The sequence below is a fragment of the Sinohyriopsis cumingii genome, chromosome 4 (genome assembly GCF_028554795.1).
Source record: "Sinohyriopsis cumingii isolate HCF-2022 chromosome 4, ASM2855479v2, whole genome shotgun sequence".
Classification (NCBI taxonomy): Eukaryota; Metazoa; Mollusca; class Bivalvia; order Unionida; family Unionidae; genus Sinohyriopsis; species Sinohyriopsis cumingii.
Window position 1 is genome coordinate 13,344,435 of NC_142964.1, and position 21,604 is coordinate 13,366,038.

A 21,604-nucleotide genomic window follows, 5' to 3' on the forward strand; every position below is an offset into this window, starting at 1 on the left:
ATAAGTTTCAATGTACAATATGTGCAAGACACGCTTTCAACTGCATGTCTTTCTCTTCTTGTAAAATTGTACAGAGGATATTTTCAATGAAGATTTCATGTCCCATACAGTACGCAAATCTTTGATTAACCGATATTGTCAAGTCATTGACAAGCCCATTTTGTTAGTAATTTACTAACCTACTTTCTTAGTCATTGCATTGAAGTATACCAAACGTTTTGATATGAGAGAGATATTACTTGGGTCAGGCGGGATCTTTACTTGCATAACGTACTTTTCATGCTGAAATAGTTGTCTATATGGTGAAAACAACTTTAACCGTATCAACATTATGTTTGCAAATCAGATGTATTTTCAGGAATATTTATCTCTCCTAAAATTCTCTATATTGCATGGTTTATACCTTGTGCAAAGGGATTGGTCTAAAAGATAATTTCTGAAGTCTACTGTTATCACTCTTGTCCACAGGGGTTGTTGGTTTCTGGACGATGCCCACGACATCATTGCCGTTACGCTTGGTCTAGCAGAAGAGAAGGAAGAAAAGCCGTATGGAAAACCTAATCTTGAAAATGGAGCAACTGGAGTCAAAACTTTCAGTCTGGATAACCCGGCAAACATTGCTCTTACAGTTTTATATTCACGCGAAAAAGGAAGGAAATCGACTGATATTTGATGGTTTGTACCTACGTTTATCGAAAGATAGACCATGTCAAAATGAATATAGAAGAGCAACCTCTGTAATTTAAAAGTAAAAAGAAAATAAGAAGTAGTTGATCATCTTTTAAACATGTTTGACTAGAAAGGATTCGATACTTACTGAGAAACGACCGTTCCTGTGGCCTAGTGTTTAGAGCGTCCACCTCGAAAGCGGCAGGTCGTGGGTTGGAACCCCGGCCGAGTCATATCAAAGACTTACAAAAATGGTACTAACAGCTGCCTCGCTTGGTGCTCAGCATTAGGAAGTTAGTATTACGACTGGTAGGCCTGGTGTCAGGATAATGTGGCTGGGTGGGACATCATGCTACATGTCTGCGGCATGATGCCCCAGCGTTAGACGTCACTATAAACTGCCACAATGCAGACATCGTAGCGATATGGCTGAAAAATTGTTAATGCTACGTTAAAAATCCAATCACACAAACACACATGCTTGCTAAAACAATAAATGAATAAGCGTGTGATAAAAATCACATTGTAAATAATAAGTTTTCATGCCCGTTGCTTTCGTTTTAATAAGTATCCGAGACGCGGTATCAGGAGTACGTATATACTGCGGAAAATTGCCCTGCAATCTAAATCGATACGGTCGTCACGGAGCAGATATCATAATAACACTATCAATAATTTCAGACAAGTTAGAAATCATTTTAATATAATATATATTACAAATCCTTAGTGCAGTGAGTGAGATGAGGTTCGTACGAATTACATGATATGACCGATGATCAGATTATATATATTTTAATCTATATGTATTCGAACCTAAAACAGATTAAATACTCTCAACTATTATGCTTTTTTTTATTTTTAAAAAAAATTAAACATTATTTTATCAGACCTCAAAATATCGCTTGAATGTCATGAAATCAATGGTTTCAGGATTTAAGTGTTACCTTTGATCTCGTTTTTAGTCAAATAACACGAAGTAGTACAATCCATCTGTTAGACTTCAATCATAATAAAGCAAAGAAAATTGCATTGCGCAATGGCTGCAGAAGTAAGCGATTACTTTGAATGATTGATATGCACAAAGCACTGAAACCTGCTGGGTAGGCTCTAAAAGTAGCGGCATAGGGGATACTTTGCAGGAAGCTGACATTTTTTGTTCCACTGTTCACTGATATTTGCTGGGGGTAAGTATATGAAGCGAAGACTACCAACCCACTACACCATGTTACTTGTACTCTTTGATTTGCATCAGGAAACTACCAGCCCACTACACCACGCCACAGGCACTCTACGATTTGCATCAGGAAACTACCAGCCCACTACACCACGCTACAGGTACTCTTTGACTTGCATCATGAAACTATCAGCCCACTACACCACGCCACAGGCACTCTACGATTTGCATCAGGAAACTACCAGCCCACTACACCACGCTACAGGTACTCTTTGACTTGCATCATGAAACTATCAGCCCACTACACCACGCTACAGGCACTCTACGATTTGCATCAGGAAACTACCAGCCCACTACACCAAGCTACAGGTACACTTTGACTTGCATCATGAAACTATCAGCCCACTACACCACGCCACAGGCACTCTACGATTTGCATCAGGAAACTACCAGCCCACTACACCACGCTACAGGTACTCTTTGGTTTGCATCAGGAAACTACCAGACCATTACACTATGCAACAGCACTCTACGATTTGCATCAGGAAACTATCAGCCCACTACATCACGCTACAGGTACCCTTTGATTTGCATCAGGAAACTACCAGCCCACTACATCACGCTACAGGTACCCTTTGGTTTGCATCAGGAAACTACCAGCCCACTACATCACGCTACAGGTACCCTTTGATTTGCATCAGGAAACTACCAGCCCACTACATCACGCTACAGGTACCCTTTGGTTTGCATCAGGAAACTACCAGCCCACTACATCACGCTACAGGTACCCTTTGGTTTGCATCAGGAAATTACCAGCCCACTACATCACGCTACAGGTACTCTTTGATTTGCATCAGGAAACTACCAGCCCACTACATCACGCTACAGGTACCCTTTGATTTGCATCATGAAACTACCAGCCCACTACACCATGCTACAGTACACTACGATATGCATCAGAAAACTAACAACCCACTACATCACGCAACGGGTACTCTTTGATTTGCGTCAGGAAACTACCAGCTCAGTTCACAACGCCACAAGCACTCTATGATTTGCATCAGGAAACTACCAGTCCACTTCAACACACCACAAGTACTCTTTGATTTGCATCAGGAAACTACCAGCCCACTACACTGTGCAACAGGCGCTTTACATCAGGAAACTCTCTTCCGAAGCTAGATTGATTTACACAAGGCATATCACCTTTGACCTACCTCCTGAATAACACGTGCAAACAGTCCTGAAAATCTGTCTGATCTACGCAAGATTTTGAAGAAAGCTATTCAAGTCCGCTTTTGGAAAAAGACAGGATGAAGCCATACAAGCGAGAGTAATATATCAGTAGTTCAAGACTTGGTGACTTGATGTTATCGTATTCTTTGGTGAAAGCTTAACTGTGTAGTAATATTCTATATTTGGCAATGTTTTTAAATGTTCAACCGCATACACAAACAATACAGAGAGCTTACCTGAAGCTTTCGTCCTCACTTTAAGGATTTCATCAGCAGACTGATTTAATCTCTACTGACTGTTGACATCGCTTGATGGAATGGTGAGCGATGTCAACAGATTGTCCCAGAAATGCGGCAGGTTGTGCGCTCGGATGTAGATCGATTCGTGAATGTGTATGCCATAGTGACTATATTGGGGAAATAAAAAGGACACTACGAGATTTACTGAATATCGAAGACAAGTTCAAGATCGTCTGAAGTATCACGGCACATTCGCATTGTTTGCCCTGGAAATACTATAAATTGAAAATCAGTAATAAATATCAAATCGGGAATAGGCCTGGTTCGAACGGGTGGTTAAGAATCCATCTAAATCTGTGCGCACAAAGCGGCGCTAAAAAGGGAAAGGGGCTATTACAACCTGTCGCATAGCAGGGACAATCAGTCAGTAGAGATTAAATCAGTCTGCTGATGAAATCCTTAGTGTGACAACGAAAGCTTCGGGTTAGTTTTCTGTATTGCTTGTGTGCAGCTGAATAGTTAAAAACATTGTCGACTAAGATGCTATCGTGTTCTACATCAAGGCTGTGAAAACGGCTTTCAAAAAAATTAGCATCGTACAACACATGAAACCTGGTGCAAGTCTGTTCTTTAATTTTCACAAGCAAAAGTATAAAAAAATACGGTTTCTATATATCTTGCCAAGATGAACACCCATGCCCCAGTTCACCAAAAGTTTAAGAACGTCTAACAAAACTGTGACTGAATGTTAGCTTGTGTGTGATAGTCTGACGATTCAGAGTATTAGTAACGGGAAAGAGGTATGAGAAGGAATGACTAATAACTCCAACGTTAAATATTTCGCACAGGGAATCTTATTATTGATGACAAACGTCGAGGAAATCCTCAAATTTAAATTTGATCAGAAATAACACACGGCTGTTTCAGAAGATTATATGATTTTATGTTGATCCTTGATGACAACGAAAAGTATAGGGAAGAATTAATCGTTGCAAAAGAATTCTCAACATGACAAACGAAGAAAACGATATATTTAGTGAAACTGGATCTGGAGACAACTGATCAAGAAATATGGTAGGTTTCAGACTGGACCTTTATTCTGAATAAGAACGAAGGTCCCTGTTGTTGCCATTGGTCTATAACACGATATCGAGCAGCTTAACCTAGCCATCAAGGCTTTCCTTGTTCTCAATGAAATAACTGTGTGCGACATTACTTGAGCAAGAGCGGTTCTCGTTGCACTGAAAATTCGACTCCTTAGCGAAGATGCTGGTAAACCTGCTAATTTATCCGAGAGAACCTGTCCAACGGGCTATAGATATGTGAAATACGTCGACCACTTTGTTCCTATTATGCCAATCCTACCATCAACACAAAGAATAGTAATGATTTTGGTTCGATGTTTGCATTGGAAAACGTTTTGTACATTCAGCTATTGATTAACACCGCAATGAAATCGGCCGCCGTGGAGCAGACGATGACACATGCCAGGATGAAGTAGGTTTGGATGGACATGAAAATGAGGACACAACATAGTGCATGTAGTAAGAACATATCAACTGTGATAAGGTTGCCGTTGCATGTAGTAAGAACATATCAGCTGTGATAAGGTTGCCGTTATTTTTTGGGACTTTATTATGTTGAAAATGGTGAGATTGATTGTAGTCAAAGTATGCCTATTTGTTTAGCAGATGACGTTAAGTACGTCCATAGAATCGCAATGGTACGTATTCACTCACTTGGAATTCACAACTTAAGTATTTTATATTTCTCATGGAAAATACATATTATATATAAATATTCATAATGGATACTTTTAGGATAGTGTTCTATAAGATCTCTATAGTTTACACTCGACATATACAATACTTGACTCTATCAATACACAATACATGGTACTACATATGCATCTTTTGACACTGTACATATACAGTACTTAACTCTACATATGCATCATTTGACTCTATATATATATATATATATATATATATATATATATATATATATATATATATATACACACACACACACACTATTTGACATTGTACATATACAGTAGTTGACTCAGCATATACATCATTTGACACAGTACATAGACAGTACTTGACTTTACATATACATCATTTGACACTGTACATAGACAGTACTTTGTCCATTACATAAACGTCAGATGACACTTTCCATATACAATAATGGACATTTTACACATGCATGTACATCACCTGACACGATACATATTCAGGACCTGGTACAGTTTACATAGAGAATACAGGACACCACACGCATGTTCAGATGATGATCTGAGTGTCAACTTTATATACGTTCCAAATCTTCAATGCAGACTTTGTATTATGTACTAACATTTTGAAATAACTGGGTTTACGTAATGTGTTATTTTTGTGTAATTTCATGTTCGTGCACCCAGATAGATTTTTCCAGATACCGAGCAATGGCCGCGACATTTGATCCTTCAATCGTTATGGGGAAGGGAAGGGAAGGGAAGGGAAAAAAGCCACTACTTGTTTTTGATGTTCAGAATGATGCTGGACACAAACGTATGTAGTGTATACTTAAATGTCACCGAACAGTAACATTCCTACAGAATGACACTTGTAACCAAATATTAGGAGTAAATACAGTGACCGTTTCTGAGGTGGTTATTGTCTGGGTAGGGTGAAGGGTCGATCATATCCCCCTATTTTTACAGTCGAACGAGTACTCTATCCACTAAAGATAGCCATTGTAAGCAAACTTTCCGATATAAAAATATTGATCATTTTTCGTTGTACATGCTTAAAACCAACGTTACATTGGGTGGATAATTGTCCTTTTTTTAGTTAAGTGGCGGAACTAGTATGTATCTCGTCGTATATCGTTTGTGGCGAGAGAAACATAAAGCACGGTATGCACCGGTATTTTACCTTTACTAATACTCATTGTCGTGTAGATTTAAGGCAAGTTTCTTTTCTAATTGACACATTTGTCTTTTGGGATCTTGTCAAGAAGTGTACGTTATCCATTTTGTTCTACAGCCATAGGCGTAAGCATTACATTTTTATTTTATTTGATATGTGAAACATATTAAATTTTATTGTCATAGCGTGAAACTGCTCCTTTTTTACTACGCGGATTTGAAACGTTGTGAACTTTTGAACTGTTATAAGTTGCTACTGAGAGTTTAATTTAGTAGATGTGTCTATAAATGTTAATCCCGTACATGTTATTATGGCTAGTTTGGTTTTATTTTAGCTGTCTGTGTGTGCGTGCAGGTGTATGAGACTGTCTGTCTGGCTGTCTGTGTGTCTGTATGGAGATTGAAGCAGGTGCGACCATCAAGGCCAAACAAGGACGAAAGTGCTGATTTGTAAACTTATGCACATGGAGGATCCATGAAGGGTGTCTGTGGATAATACAAGTGTGGGCCAACCATAGAATGCAGGAGAACTGTGTGGTTGACAATGAAGAAACGAACCAGTTTTACTTAACGTTACCGTTATGTTTGATACAATTGTTATGTTGATTACAATTGATCATGTTTGTTTCAGTTGTTTATGTTGTTTCAACTGAGTACATGGAGCATACGGTGTTTCAACTGAGTACATTGAGTAACATTCGTTACATGAAATTACATGAATCTTACTTTCATTACATGAAAATATAGGAATTAACTTTCTATTTTCCCATTCGTGAATGTTTGTGTAAAGTAATTGAATGAATCGTGTTTTTAGAGCTTGAAAGAATCACTGTATTTGTAGAGGATATATATTTGTAATAATTCATTTCATAAATTTCCATCTTTCATCACATTGTGTTGTGTTGTCATTTAATTTAAGCATCCATTCAGGTCACATTATGTCACAATGTGTTTCCCAAAACACATTATGCTGTTTCACTGCCAAATTACATCAGGCCATCCAACTGGATCACGAAGCTCATTGGGAGGTGGCTTTGGTGGAAATGATTAACCCTACACAAATCGAAAACATCACTAAAAAGAAAAACACGTTTGAGGTCGAAGTTCTGAACGCCCAAGTGCAAGTCTATTTGGATAAACCCCAACTGTAGATGACTCTAATAAACGACACGTATGCCCCAATACTCCAATACTCCAATATCTATACTGTTAAAATTCCGGAAAAAAATTAATTTAGCGGTCAACATCTGGTGGACACGATTACTGCCAGATTTAATGGACTGTTTGGCAAAGCCTTGGAGAAAAAACAAAAAAGTGTCACCCTGGAAAACCTTAAACTGGCTGCTCTCCTACTGATGAAATTTCAGGATAACAAAACGTTGGCCATTCAGTTTTGGTGGAGAAGTCAAGATGATTAAGCCAGGTGAGTCCGTACCATTCATCACCGACAACTTGGATTTTGCAAGGTATTTTAGATCCCCTGTAGAACATACCCAATGACTCAATTTGATCTTTGTGTACTCCGATGTGGTGGAGTACAACGTGGTGGGACACACCTCCATTCCGTTACAGCCTGATATTCCTTTCAAAGTGGATTCTACCATGGCCGCTGACGAGGGAGGTGGAAACACCCATCACGTTCGCGACGACTTTGTACATCTTCACTATTTACCCGTCAGTAAGTCGCATTTCGACAGTGTCAACATTGCTATAAAAGAAGCTTTGGAACAAAATATTCAATTTGCCAAAGGGAAAGTCACGGTGAAACTTCATTTTCGAAAACAATTCTCTAACGACTCGTAAGTCATATATCCTGTGTACGGAGGAGTGGCTCGACAAAGAGGATATGATTTAGGAAATATGTTGAAATTTGCCTTTCGCTCGGTAGGCCCCATTTTGAAACCGATGATGACACGAGGATTGCGTGCCTTGAAAGATACCGCTTTGACGCAAGGCTACGAATTTCTCCAAAATCGACAAACAATGCCTCAAAAAAGCTTTCTTGAGAGCAGGCAAAAATGTGTTGCTTCAAACGGGCAAAGACATTTTGGGTCGACGAGAAACTCCTATAAATACCATGAACACTGCTGAGTCAGGCATTTCTACTTCCCTCATGCCACAGCAAGAAAAAGGTAGAAAGAGACGAATACGAAGACACCCCTCCAGAGGACTTCATACCCCAGAGGTAGAAAGACTAAGAAAAACACTGTCCGAGAATTAGACGTTTTTGATTATTCAATCACAAACAGAGAGAGAAAAAATGATGCACCGAGAATCTTGTGTCTGTTCCAAGTCGGAACTGGATCTGTTTGCCATGCCACCCACTATGATGACGATGTAAGAATCCCAATGGGCAGAATTTCATCTCGTCTCCTCTTTGACGGAATCAGTTCCCATTGAGTTTGAAACCAAAGGGCAGCCCGAAGATTACATCGATTTGAATAGCAATTACTTATACCTGAAAGTCAAAGTGATCAACGCTCCGGGAGCCGATGTTAGAGAACCTCCCGTCAACAATTTAGTGCATTACTTGTTGAATGAAGTGGACCTGTACTTGAATTTTAAAAAATGGTCAGTAGCAGCATGGATACTTACCCTTGCCGAATGAAGCTGGAAAATCTCTTAACTTAAGGAAATGAGGCAACGAACACTCATCCGGATGCTTGCATCGTATGGAAACCTGAAAGAGCAGGAGAGGACAATTCTAACGACACAGCCGTGATAACAGCTAACGATCCTCACAATGCGGGCTTTAACTACCGTCGAAAGAAAATCATGCAAGGACGTAGTTTAGAATTGATGAATCGTTTGCATTTGGACATGTGGTTGCAAGAAATGTAATTGCTGAACGGAGTGGATATCCGCCTAAGACTGAATCTCAGCAGTACCGTGTTCCATTTAATGACTCATTCCAACGAGTACAAAACCATCATCCAAGAAGCCTGACTCCACATGGAAGTGTTACCAAAAGTGGGAAACGACATCAGCCACACATTGAGCAGAACGATCGCCAAGTATCCGATACTACGCGTGCAAGAGAAAACATGTTACCCAAACGTTTAATCATTAGTATAGTTAGCAATTGCAGCCTTCAACGGAGCCCACTATCAAACTCCTTTCCAGTTTAAGCACTACAGAGCGTCCAAAATCGAAGTCAGTCGCGATAGCAAAACCTTGTATACCAGACCCTTGGAACCTAACTTTAGTGCCCATAAGAATTACTTGAGATCGTTCTTGTCCCTGTACGAAGCCACGGGACAGTTAGAGACTAACACCGGCCATGACATTTCGTACAAAGATCATACAGGAGTTTACACTTCATGGGCCTTTGATTTCACTCCAGACCAAGGCAGCTACAAGAGACATTTCCACCCTATAAAATCAGGTCAACTGACTGTGGAACTTCAGTTTATAGAAGCTCTCATCGACACAGTGAACGTCCACTTGTATGAAGAATTCGATAATACGATAGAAGTCAACAGTTTGAGAGAAGTCCTTCTAGACTACTAGAAACTATGGAAAACACGTATCCCTCTTTGAATTATGGAGACTCTTTGGAAATGGAATGGGAAGATATCGTGGAAGCCGTGAAGACGAAGAGGACATAGTGATGAGGTCCAGATGGCCAGAACAAGAACATTTCGTGTCCTGTTTTGCCAAACACCTAGCGGATAAAATTACAGAATTAATAAAGAAAGAGTGATTTGATGTCAAAACAACCATCCCAGTCAAATTCAACACGACAAATGTCTGATGATGAGTCAAGAAAAATCGGACGAGTAACTGGAGGGCGCTTGGGATCTCATCTCAGAAGAAGCAATGTTGCATCAGTGATATAAAGTTTTGCGTGATCATTCCTCTCTTCTACTGAGATCTAGAGATCCATCACATCGAAGCTGTCTTGGCTTAGAGTGCGGAGACGAAGCATAGAAACGGTTACTTGTCAGAGATGTTCAAGCAAATGTTCAGGATTGAATTCATGACTTATCGTTACCTGTGAAAAAACAAGAAGAAACAACAAAACAAAAAATGAATACCTGGGAACTTTATTACCTTTTGAGAATAGTTCGTACACTGCTTCTTGAAATCCTGTCGTGTGTGCTAAAGGTGAACTGCCTCATCACAAACCTCAAGACCATCAAGATTATGTGATCAATACGGACGAAACTCATCTCCCAGTAACCCACTGGGTAGCCACTGGGTAGTCGTCTGCTTTCCAAAAAATGGTTGTGTGGAGTATTTTGATTCGTATGGATTACAGCCTTCGGAAGACGACATCATCGACTTTATGAGAAGAAATGCCCAGACGAGGCACAGGTTCAATGATATGTTGATAACACTGTATGTATTTTTTTCATCAACGCAGTCTTGGATATCCCTTAGAACTTTTAGTGACTTATTTTGATCGTGACTGTTTTAGAAACGATGACACAGTAGATCGATATATTTGTGACTATTATGGATATCTCTTATCTTTAGCTAGGAAAGGTAGTGTACATCAATGGCCCAATGGCTTCCATCCGTGGATGTCTAACATGATTTCACAAAGTTGTCGACCTTGTCAAAAATAGTCGGTTTATTTGTTTGTTTGTTTGAAATTACATGTTGGTTATTGTTTGTCTGAATACAAAAAGTGTTCTGTTTTGAAAAGAGTCTTGGTGGTTTGTTTTCAAAAGCACTGTGAATATATGCTCTTTGACTTCTCTCTATCCTTCACCATTCTGTAGCGTTCCGACCCTAAACAGTGTAGGGATGTTTTCTATCGCGTCCGCGTTTGAGCAATATGAAGCGTGGAAGTATCCAGTCTGACGAGTATCGACCAAGAGAGTAGCGACCATCATAGCAAATATTGCTTGACGTTAGATATGGAAATACTCATCCCAGAATAAGCTTCGAATGCGATACGAGGTTTAGGACTGAATATCGCATCAGGATGGAGCATTCGAGCCCAAGCAAGAAGGACGACACTCCAGGTAAACTGGGACGCAAGTTCAAACAAAAATAACTGAAGAAGTGGCCTACAGAGACGACCGACGTACAGAAGACTACAAAATACTCAACAATTGGAGCGAACGAGGGATTCACGAAACAAATTTACTAGTAAGGTCGGCACCATTAGTACCCCCACTAAAGTTGCAACAGCAGAAATGAAATATACCAATGGGAAAAACAATCAATGAGGCCCGCCTCAACTTGCCAGTAATAACAACAACATCAACTGACTATGTGAATAATACTTAACAAGCAGAGGCACCTCAAAGGGATAAGGAGGTTAAAAATAAAGCAACAGAAGCAACCAAGGGGGCAGAGGCAATGGTGGTTAACCGGATCAAAGGAATCACCATAGACAACAAGAACAAAAAACCGAAAGATATTCACAAAGAATCAAGGACATTACCTTCAGTAATTCCAACTTTAAACTCACCTATTCCAATAGCAACACCATCATCAACATCGACTGAGGTGAATCAAATCATCGCCAAGGCAAGGCAAAAATTTACATGAAAAACCTAATGCAAACTTGAAGGTACCAATGATACAGTCACAAACGAACTTAACAACAACAGTGGTAAATGTGGCACCACACCCAAAACAACTACTGAAGCTGCTGTAGCCGCTGGAACCACAATTACAACAAGAGGGCAGCAAAATAAAAAGGAAAACTGCCTACTTCTCTAGATTTTCCAGAACAGGCCAAACCAAGACAAACGCAACAGCTTCAGCAGCACCAACAACAACAACAACAAAGCCGAAAAACCGACCTACAGCTAAACAAAATGCAGAGGTGGTCAACTTCATATTTGACCAAGAAGAACAACTTGTAATAGGCTACATGATGGCTGACCAAATTAGTGCATTAAAACTTCAATGAACACCTAGGACTGGTTGTAGATAAATACAAAAAGACATGATAATTCTTTCCTGAAAGCAGCAGTCAGCCTCCACAAACTAAATGATGAATTCCATCTGACTCCGATGCCACTAGTGATATTGATAGCCAATGAACTGATTAAGGTCCATAGCATGGCAACCCCACAATTCAAGATAACACCTGAATTTGAGCAGTTGGGCATAGGGATATCATCTGCCCGAAAATCATGTCGGTAGAAGAATATGACAGATATAAATTTTCACCACCGAAACATCTGAAGGTTCTACTATTTCCGGAGGAGGATTAACCTCAGTACTTCTCAGGGCTATCTAATCATTGCCTCTTATTAAGAGATTTCAATTTGGCTTGAAATCTCGACTTGATAATTCCTTGATACCTAATATGATCCTTTGACCACCGTTCTAAATCAAAACCACAATACCTGACTTGACATTCAAATTTTCATTTGGTCTCTTAGACCTAAATTTCTTTTGATTTAAAGTATCAATGCATATTTTGTGCATTTGGAGTTAATTAAGATAGGAAAATTTAATACTTAAATCCGAGACTAATTACGATTGTGGCTAACTCAGAATTGGTAATAGGGAGTACACATTATATAAGTAACTGGGTTGAATTTGGTAATATTACTTTTGGCATTTCAGGTACATTCCGGCGACGTTTGGACCTCTCCTCTGAGTCCCTTTCCTCCCTGCCTGCTCGGACATTACAAGACGAGTGTCTGGGCCGATTCCCACTCGTCTATAAGCAGGTGCCCCGATGAGCGTGTACGCACGGAACCAAGGTGACGTCATAAAACTAGTGCCCAATCCTATGAGACGTCCTATCCTGTAGTTATGACTTCCAACATAGACATTTTTTAACTTGAGTGTGTGTTGGGTCCAATCACACTCGAGATAGTCTTATATACAGGTTGAAAGGGACTTATTGTCCCACGACCTGTCGGTTAATCAATCAGCACCCATATGAGTACATGAATGCGTTGAAGAAGTGGCACCATTCCTTGCCCCTCGAAAAAAATAAATTAGTCCCAAACGGGAAATTAACCAGTCGTACATGCCCGTAAGGGCGAACACGACTTTAGTTAAAACGACCGTCCGACCTACCAGTCTGACCATCCATTGTTGACTCATCCTCCTATGAAGATGTGTTCAAGACTAACCAAACTGAACGAAGCCTACGTGAATTTGCATCGTGTCAGGTAAAACCTGATACCCAATCCTGGTGAGATAGAGAATGTCAGGATGCCGAAAGTAGCCCAAGACCTACTAGAAGAAGTCTTCAGAGACGAAATCAAGAAAGAGCAAGATGATTGGACGAAGAAGGACAGACTTCAGAAGCAGCAGAGAACAACAGCAGCAGCAGTTACAGTCACAGGAGCCAGACAAAGGTTTTGTGGACTGCCGGGACATGAAAGAGTTCTCCTTCTCTTTCCGCAGGAGCAATCCGTACTCTGTTGGAAAGCCTGCCGCCAGACGGGGACGCAATCTTACACAATAAAAGATTGCCATAACTCTCCTTCAACAAAACAGCCCATTTCAGGGTTAACCCAACACTCCAGAAAAGAGATACTAGTCAAATTGCCAAACTCTGTGTCTGTCTTTTTGTCTGTTTTGTGTAAGTTAGAAAATAGAAGTGTGTCTATAAGCACTTCCTTTCTCTTTTTTATGTCAAAAGATAGAAGTGAGTCTATAAGCACTTCGTTTCCCTGTCTTGTCAAATAGTGTGTATGTGTTTGTAAGTAAAAAGGTAAAACGAAATGTGAGTGTTTCTTTTAGGTCCACGTGTTCCATGTTATGGATAGTGAAGTGGTATTGTAAGTTTTTGTGTAAGGGGGTGTTTTCCTTCACGTCCGCGCTTCTGATATATAAAGCGCAGCGTTCGTCAGTCTGGCTACCCATCATTGACCTGTCAACAGTGTCAAAATGAGCAGAATAGCTAAACTGATTCAACTTCAGATGCACCTGGAGTATGCCAGACGTTTATTGGATGAGCTGCCCATGGAGGCGATCCAGGAGGAAGCCAGAATAGAAGAGGAGAAGAGGAAAAAGAAGGAAGAGAAGAAGGAAAGATTCCTGGCTCACCTCATACTAAAGCCACTGATGAAGTGAAGCCTGATGTGAGGTCACCGCCACGGCCAGTACCAACACAACAACCAGTACCAGCACCACAATCACTACCAGCACCACAGCCTCTACCACAAGTACATGTGATTCCCCAAACTGAAAACTGGGAGGATGAAGCAACTCAACCCGCCTCTACGCTCCCAACCATGCGCATGAATTGTGAGCAGGACTGGAGCAGACATTGCGTGTGTGGGGCTATACCTGGGAGGTGCCACCATTAAGAGGTGAATATGGACTTTAAAAAAACAGCCCTTCTCAGGGCTAACCAGATTACTAGAAAAGATGCAATATTCAAGTTGCTAATTTGTGTGAATGCGAGTAATGTGACTATAAACACTAACTCCTTTACTGATATTTGTGTGTGCTGCGCGCGTACGTTTGTGTGTATGTGTGTTTGTATGTGTGTTGATGTGCGGGCGTACGTTTGTATGTGTTTGTATATTTGTTTCTTCCCTTAACAAAAAACCCTTGTTCCTGCACTATGTGGATAGCATATAATGGTTTTTTTTCCTTCTATGTTGATAGTAGATATTACGGTTATTTTTCTCCCCTTTTGTGTTGATAGTTGATATTTGGGTTATTTTCTTCCCTTCTGTGTTGATAGTAGATAGTAGGCTATTTTCGTCCCTGCTGTGTTGATAATAGATAATGGGTTATTTTCTCCCCTACTGTGTTGATAGCAGATAATGCGTAAAGTTATTGTCAGGGATGTATGTATATATATATATATATATATATATATATATATATATATATATATATATATATATATATATATATATATATATATATATATGTATGTAGATACATACATTCATACATTCCTTCCGTCATTTACTGTAAATATGTTTCTGTATATGTTATCTTTTAATGTTGAACTTTCATATTCCACTGTAATGGTACCTTACATCATCGACCTCATTAAATTTCACTATATTGAAAGACAGACTATATGTCAGCATCTCTTTCTCCTTCTATTACATGTATTCAAACGAGTTCGATTCAGATTCCGCAACAGTTTCATGAATGTATACATATAAAGTTAAATTTCAATCTTCCAAGTGTTGTCTATTTTTATCTGATGTCACTCAAACCGATGACAGTATCTAACTGACTTATATTTTCATGGAAACGTGACTTTCTTAAGGAATTGAGGCAAGTGGCCCCAATTACGCCATCAAAACATTTTCATGCTTCCATGGCTTTCTTAAGGAATGGAGGCAAGTGGTCCCAACCGCGCCATCAAAACATTTTCATGCTAACATGACTTTCTTAAGGAATGGAGGCAAGTGGCACCAAGCATGCCATCAAAACATTTTCATGCTAACATGACTTTCTTAAGGAATGGAGGCAAGTGGCCCTAAACACGCCATCAAAACATTTTCTTGCTTACATGAATTTCTTAAGGAATGGGGGCAAGTGGCCCTAAACACGCCATCAAAACATTTTCGGATTTAACTCTATTTTTCTCAATCTGTTTGAAAGTAACGTAAGTAAAAGAACAAATTTCAACATTTTATAAACATAAGTGAATACGAAAATAAATTACTATTTTCCATGCACATAGTACATAATCCTTTTATGAACAAATGATACCTCAGTACAGTGTAACCCATCAAACTAGCTCGTATACCATCGAATACGCATACTTGCTTCAACGTTTTAGAACTCAAATGCCGGTGATAATAATATTAGACCGCCTGCTTGCATTAACTTCCCATTTTTCATGAAGATATTTAAATGGTTCATTGTAGTGTTGTGACTGATTATTGGCTGTTCAAATACTCTCAACTAATTGTCATTTTACTTCCTTTTTATTCGGAGTTATTGTTCGTTTTAATCTTTTTCTCTGTTAGTCTCAGGTAATATTCGTTACGATTTTCTTCTTTAACTTTTGCAAATTTCTTACGAGATCGGATGCTTGGGGATCAGCTCCTAATTTTTACTGCTATTGAGAAGCCTCCCTTAGCATGACATAATTACCAAATACTAAATCGCGAAGTTCCATTTCTGAAAGGAAAAACATCATTTAACTTCACTGTTTATCACGTTTCAGTGGGGTCTGTGAATTTAGAACGTTATAACTGTGATAAAAAACAACACCAACGCCGAAAATTCTGTGCAACTAGTTTCGCATTTAATGTATGCTTCTTCAGGCACGAAATGTTTTGAAAGTAACGGATGACGTCTTTTGTTTTTCTTAACGTTATAACTGAGAGTCCAAGATACGTTATGTGCAAATTTGTTTATTTTTTAAAACGTTTATGTACTTTTCCATGTCGATTACGGTGGACATTGGACACATATTCAGTAAACATGTGTTACTATTGAAACTAATATGTAATGGTAATCAAATGTTCAAAAATCAACATCCATTTGTATAAGCACATGATATCATGACGGTTAAAAAAAAATGATAAATCAGTATGTTTATCGTCTGATGAACGTATCAACGTACATGTATAATGTATCAGCCAGTGAATAAAGTGTGTGCGTGAGTTTGGATGAACTATTGCTTTTGATTATTTAGTTAAAATGAATCAGATAAGTTTGTTTAGTCTGCTTTCATAATATATTTTAAATCAATTAGTATGTGTTAAGATAGATTTCCTAGCAGGTGAGTAGTGAATGGGGTCACCCTAGCCTCAATGAGAATTAGCATTACAGAGACCCCTGGGTCACTCTAGCCTCAATGGAAATTTAACATGGAGAAAAATCGTGGGTCACTCTAGGCTCAAGGGGAATTTAACATGGGAAAAAGTCTTGGGTCACTCTAGCCTCAAGGGGAATTGAACATGGGAAATAGTCTTGGGTCACTCTAGCCTCAAGGGGAATTGAACATGGAGAAAAAGTCTTGGGTCACTCTAGCCTCAAGGGGAATTCAACATGGGGGAATAAAGTGTGGGTCTATTTAGGGACAAGGGGAATTGAACATGGTGGGATTGTCTAGGGACAATGATGGTAGAGGGTCAAACACAACAGAGACAGAGACATACATGCACTAGTACAAGCGAGAGATTTATATATAAAGCATTACCAAGACCTGAAATCTTGCTGGGGTGTTCAAAAATTTGCATAATTGTAATGATGCTATAAATAGCTATAATCAAGGAAATGCTCAACGACAAAATGGATGTGACTAAAAGTAACGTTAAAATGACGAAATTGTCCCAGAATTTAAAGGAAAATAAACATATCCCCGAAAATTAAGTTACAATGGTTTAGACTAAAATCGATAAAATTAGTAACTACTTACAATATCAACTTCTGTGACGATCGTGGATAAATACCTATGTATCTATAATCAGCTGAAATTCCTATGAAATCCCACTATCTATTTATAGCTCCAACTTGTGGGTTTTTCCTTTGGAAAATCCCACTATCTTTTTATAGCCTCAGCTTGAGTGACGTTCCTGTTTATGAATTCTAGTATATATGTATAGCTACAAAATGTGGAAATCACCAAGTCGATATTTATAGTCTCAAAATTTCCAGCCTCAGTGACGTCACTGTACTGAACACTAGGGGATAAATGGCAACAGTGTTGCAAGTGGCTGACCTGAATACGCGCTACTGTAGGTAGGTAGGTAGAGTGTATCTGATAGGGAAAAAGTGAGTTTTATAGGGACAAACAGAGACCAATACACACACACACACACAACATACGCGCGCAGACACACACACACACACACACAGGGAAGAGGAAAATCAAAATCCAAATATACTATCAACACAGAAGGGAGATAATACAAACCCCAAATAAACTATCCACACAAACGTACGCGAACGCCTACAAACCCCAAATAAACTATCCACACAAACGTACGCGAACGCATACAAACCCCAAATATACTATCCACACTCGGGAGGAAGAAGAAAAAACAACCAAATATACGATCTACACAACGTACGCTAACACACACACACACACGCACACACACACGCACACCACAGAGGGAAGAAGAAAACCATTATACACTATCCACACGGAGTGAAGAAATAACCCTTTATATATATACTATCAACAGAGAGTTAAGAAAATAACCCATTATATTCCATCAACACAGAGTGAAGAAGAAAAAGTTTTTTGAAAGCACCTAAGCCCTCACCTGCAATGACCAACTCTGCCAAACACCTACACCCCACCCCACCCCCCACTCCCAACACTACAAAACCCACTTAACACGTTATTTTATGGCATCAGTGTGTGCTTTAGGAAACATCAAGACACAAAATGATGGATGAATAGACTGACTATTGTTTACGGACTTGCATGCCTAAAGAGCGTGCGTGAAGGAAAACATCCTTCTATTTCAATTCTAACTAAAACATGATCCAGAGGGATAGAGAGGTGAAAGAGCACAATTTCATAAAGTGTGAGTAAAAACAAAACACGCCATCCTTATTATACAATGTCAAGACCAAGAGACACTTACGTTTTCTTTCTGGTCTATTCTCTTTTAGAAGGTAGTATGAAATTTCACATCAGGGCCAACGCATCGGCTCACATTGTCAATTTTTCCATTTCCATGTCTTTACTGGCACAAGTTCTTCATCATCTTCAATTTCTTCTTCTTCTTCTTCTGAATCCCTCTTCTCTGTTTCGTCTTGTTTTTTTTTTTTTTTCTCTTCTCTTTTCTCGTAGGGAACTCTGAATTCCAGTGTCCTTTCCCCTGACAACGATATTAGGTATCTTGACTTTTGTCTCTCTTTCTTAGACGAAGCAGGTATTTTGGAGACAAATACCCATTTACCTTTGCAGATATAGCAAACTTCATTAGCACACACTTTCGTATGACTCTCATCAAATCAACGACCAAAAGAGTAAGTTTTGTTGCCACTTTCGCCTGTGAATTATGCTTTCGTATGACTTTTAGCAAATATTTGACCAGCAGGTCGATCTGTGCTGACTCTTCCATCTTCGTGATCGTTTGAGAGCGGAATGAATACTCTGACGCTAAGACACTCTCCTTATATATAGGGACCTGCTGCGTATGAAACCTAGTCAAATGTAATTTTGCAATAAGATGAAACGATTTCATTGAGGAAGTAAAAGGCAATGATGTACCGTATCGCCTCACACAAAACCTGAAGTGTTAGCTTAGATCCGTGTCAGCAATTTCGAAGACATAACTGAGCTTTCATCAATGCTCTCCATTTATACCACAAAACCACGAGTCCTGATTCACGCCAAAAGAAATTTCGTTCGGTCCATAAAAAATAGTATCACATCCGAGAAACGCAAAAACGAACTTCCAGAAAACTGAGAACGACGGCTTACACCTACAACGTGAAATGTATGAGTTCAAGTAGTGCGTAAAACTTAGTCAAATTAAATTTTTATAGTCAAGACGAAACGCTCTCTTTTCGAAGAAGAAAGCAGACACCAAGCGACAATGGCGATCCGTGTCACACAACACTTTTCAAAATGTATATGATCAGAGGTTTGTTCTAGCGATCTGCACGGTTAAATTAAATGTTGATGTATTTTGCAATAAGACGGACACAATTTCCATGGGATCGCCCATGGAACCATTGTTCGTGCATTAGTTTAATTTTTTAAAATATTTTTTTTATATAAATCGCCTATAGGATAGACCCAGTAAAGCATGGCCATTCTCGTCACTGTGTGAATAGCTACTCAAGTCAATTCGAAGTGAACGCGGTAAGAAAATAAGTATAGCCAATGAAATGGCTTACAACGGGTGATGCATTGTTTTGTTCTAGGACTGTGTGGCATAATAATCCTTATGTTCTTGCGTTGTTACCATTACAGTGCAGACAGACTGAAATGTGAACTTACAAGCCCTCTTTGTGTGTGTGTGTTGTACCATTTCTTCTTACCACATCAAAATACTGAGCGTCACAGTATTGGTTCGCGTTTTCAAGCTGACCATTTTTTTTATATCTCACTTAAACATTTTAACATAAACACTCACACTCACATCGGTAGAGTCAGAACAGACGTGTTACAGTACTGAGGGGCATGTTATCTTTTTTTTTTTCAAACTAATAAATTTGGGGTTTGTATGAAGTAAAGAACCGAAAGTACAGTGAAACTCAAGGATGATGACCCAATCTGTCTGTCTATTGATGCGTGTATTTACTTAAGAAGAAATATGACCTCTAAAACACAAAGAGATACGGCAAGCATGATTAGAATGAACATAACGATGTTTTCCTTCACGTCCGTGTAATTTAGAGTTTCAATCCTCTTTGAAAACAAACTTGGTCTCCTTTTGTAGGGCTTGGAATAATAAAAAACTGAAAAAATCTTAAGCACTTTGCTATAGATAATTTCATCAACAGACTAAACAACATAAATGCCGTTACAATACTAGAAAGCCTTAAATCTTCTATCAAAAAGAAATGCATCAAAAAATTAAAGATTAACGATAACTAACCAATGAAACCGAATTTAACAAAGGCAGTGACATGTGAAGAAATGTCTCTCACTTTGGAAAGGTAGGCGAATGTACTCTGTCATGCACCATCAACTTGAAAAAAAAAATTATAAACAGAGAGAAACCTGAATTCAAAATTCAGTTGTTTTTTTTTTCTTCAAAATTGTTTCGTTTCTTTTTTCTTTTTTTGGAACAAATCTAAGCACTAATATAGAGTGGAAAAGGGAAAATGCACATACAAGCTTTGATATTTCTGAAAAAATGAGGGGATATTCCTAACGTTCATAACCACCTATGGACTTGGACTTGTCTGTGACTTATCCACAAAACAAGATGTACATATTTCTGGTCAAGCTGCAAGTGTGTGCGTGTTTTTGAAAATGGTAAAAATGGGATATACAATTTTCTCGTGATACTTATAAAGTGAAGAGTCTGTGCAAGTGTCAAAAGCCAAAGTCATATAAGTTTTGTATTTTGTACGGCTTGTAAAGATTTCCACTTTAGAAAATGTGAAGTATCACAAGTTTTTATCACAAACAGAAGTGGAACATAGGGGCTTGCAAGAAAGAAAATAACCCAGACAGTTGGTGTCATCAAGAGTGCTAGAGACGGTACCCGAACTTGCTTGCTTGCTTACTTGAATTAAAGTGATTTTCGCCCTAATGGAGCATATATCACTGGTTTAATAACGCACCGCGTGATTTTTAATTACTCCTAAGGAAGGAAAGAGAGCCTCATCTCCCAGGCTTTTATGTACTCACAGACTACTTTTAAATTTAGCCACTCAGGTGTAGGACTAACTAGTCCTTAACAACCTGACTGAAAGGCTTTAAACATGAGTGGGAATAGTCTCACCACACACTCATATTTCTGTCCGAGCGTGGTAAAGGAGGAAAAAGGTGCTCAAAAAGACAGCCATGGGTGTTAAGTACTCAACAAAACGCTAGCC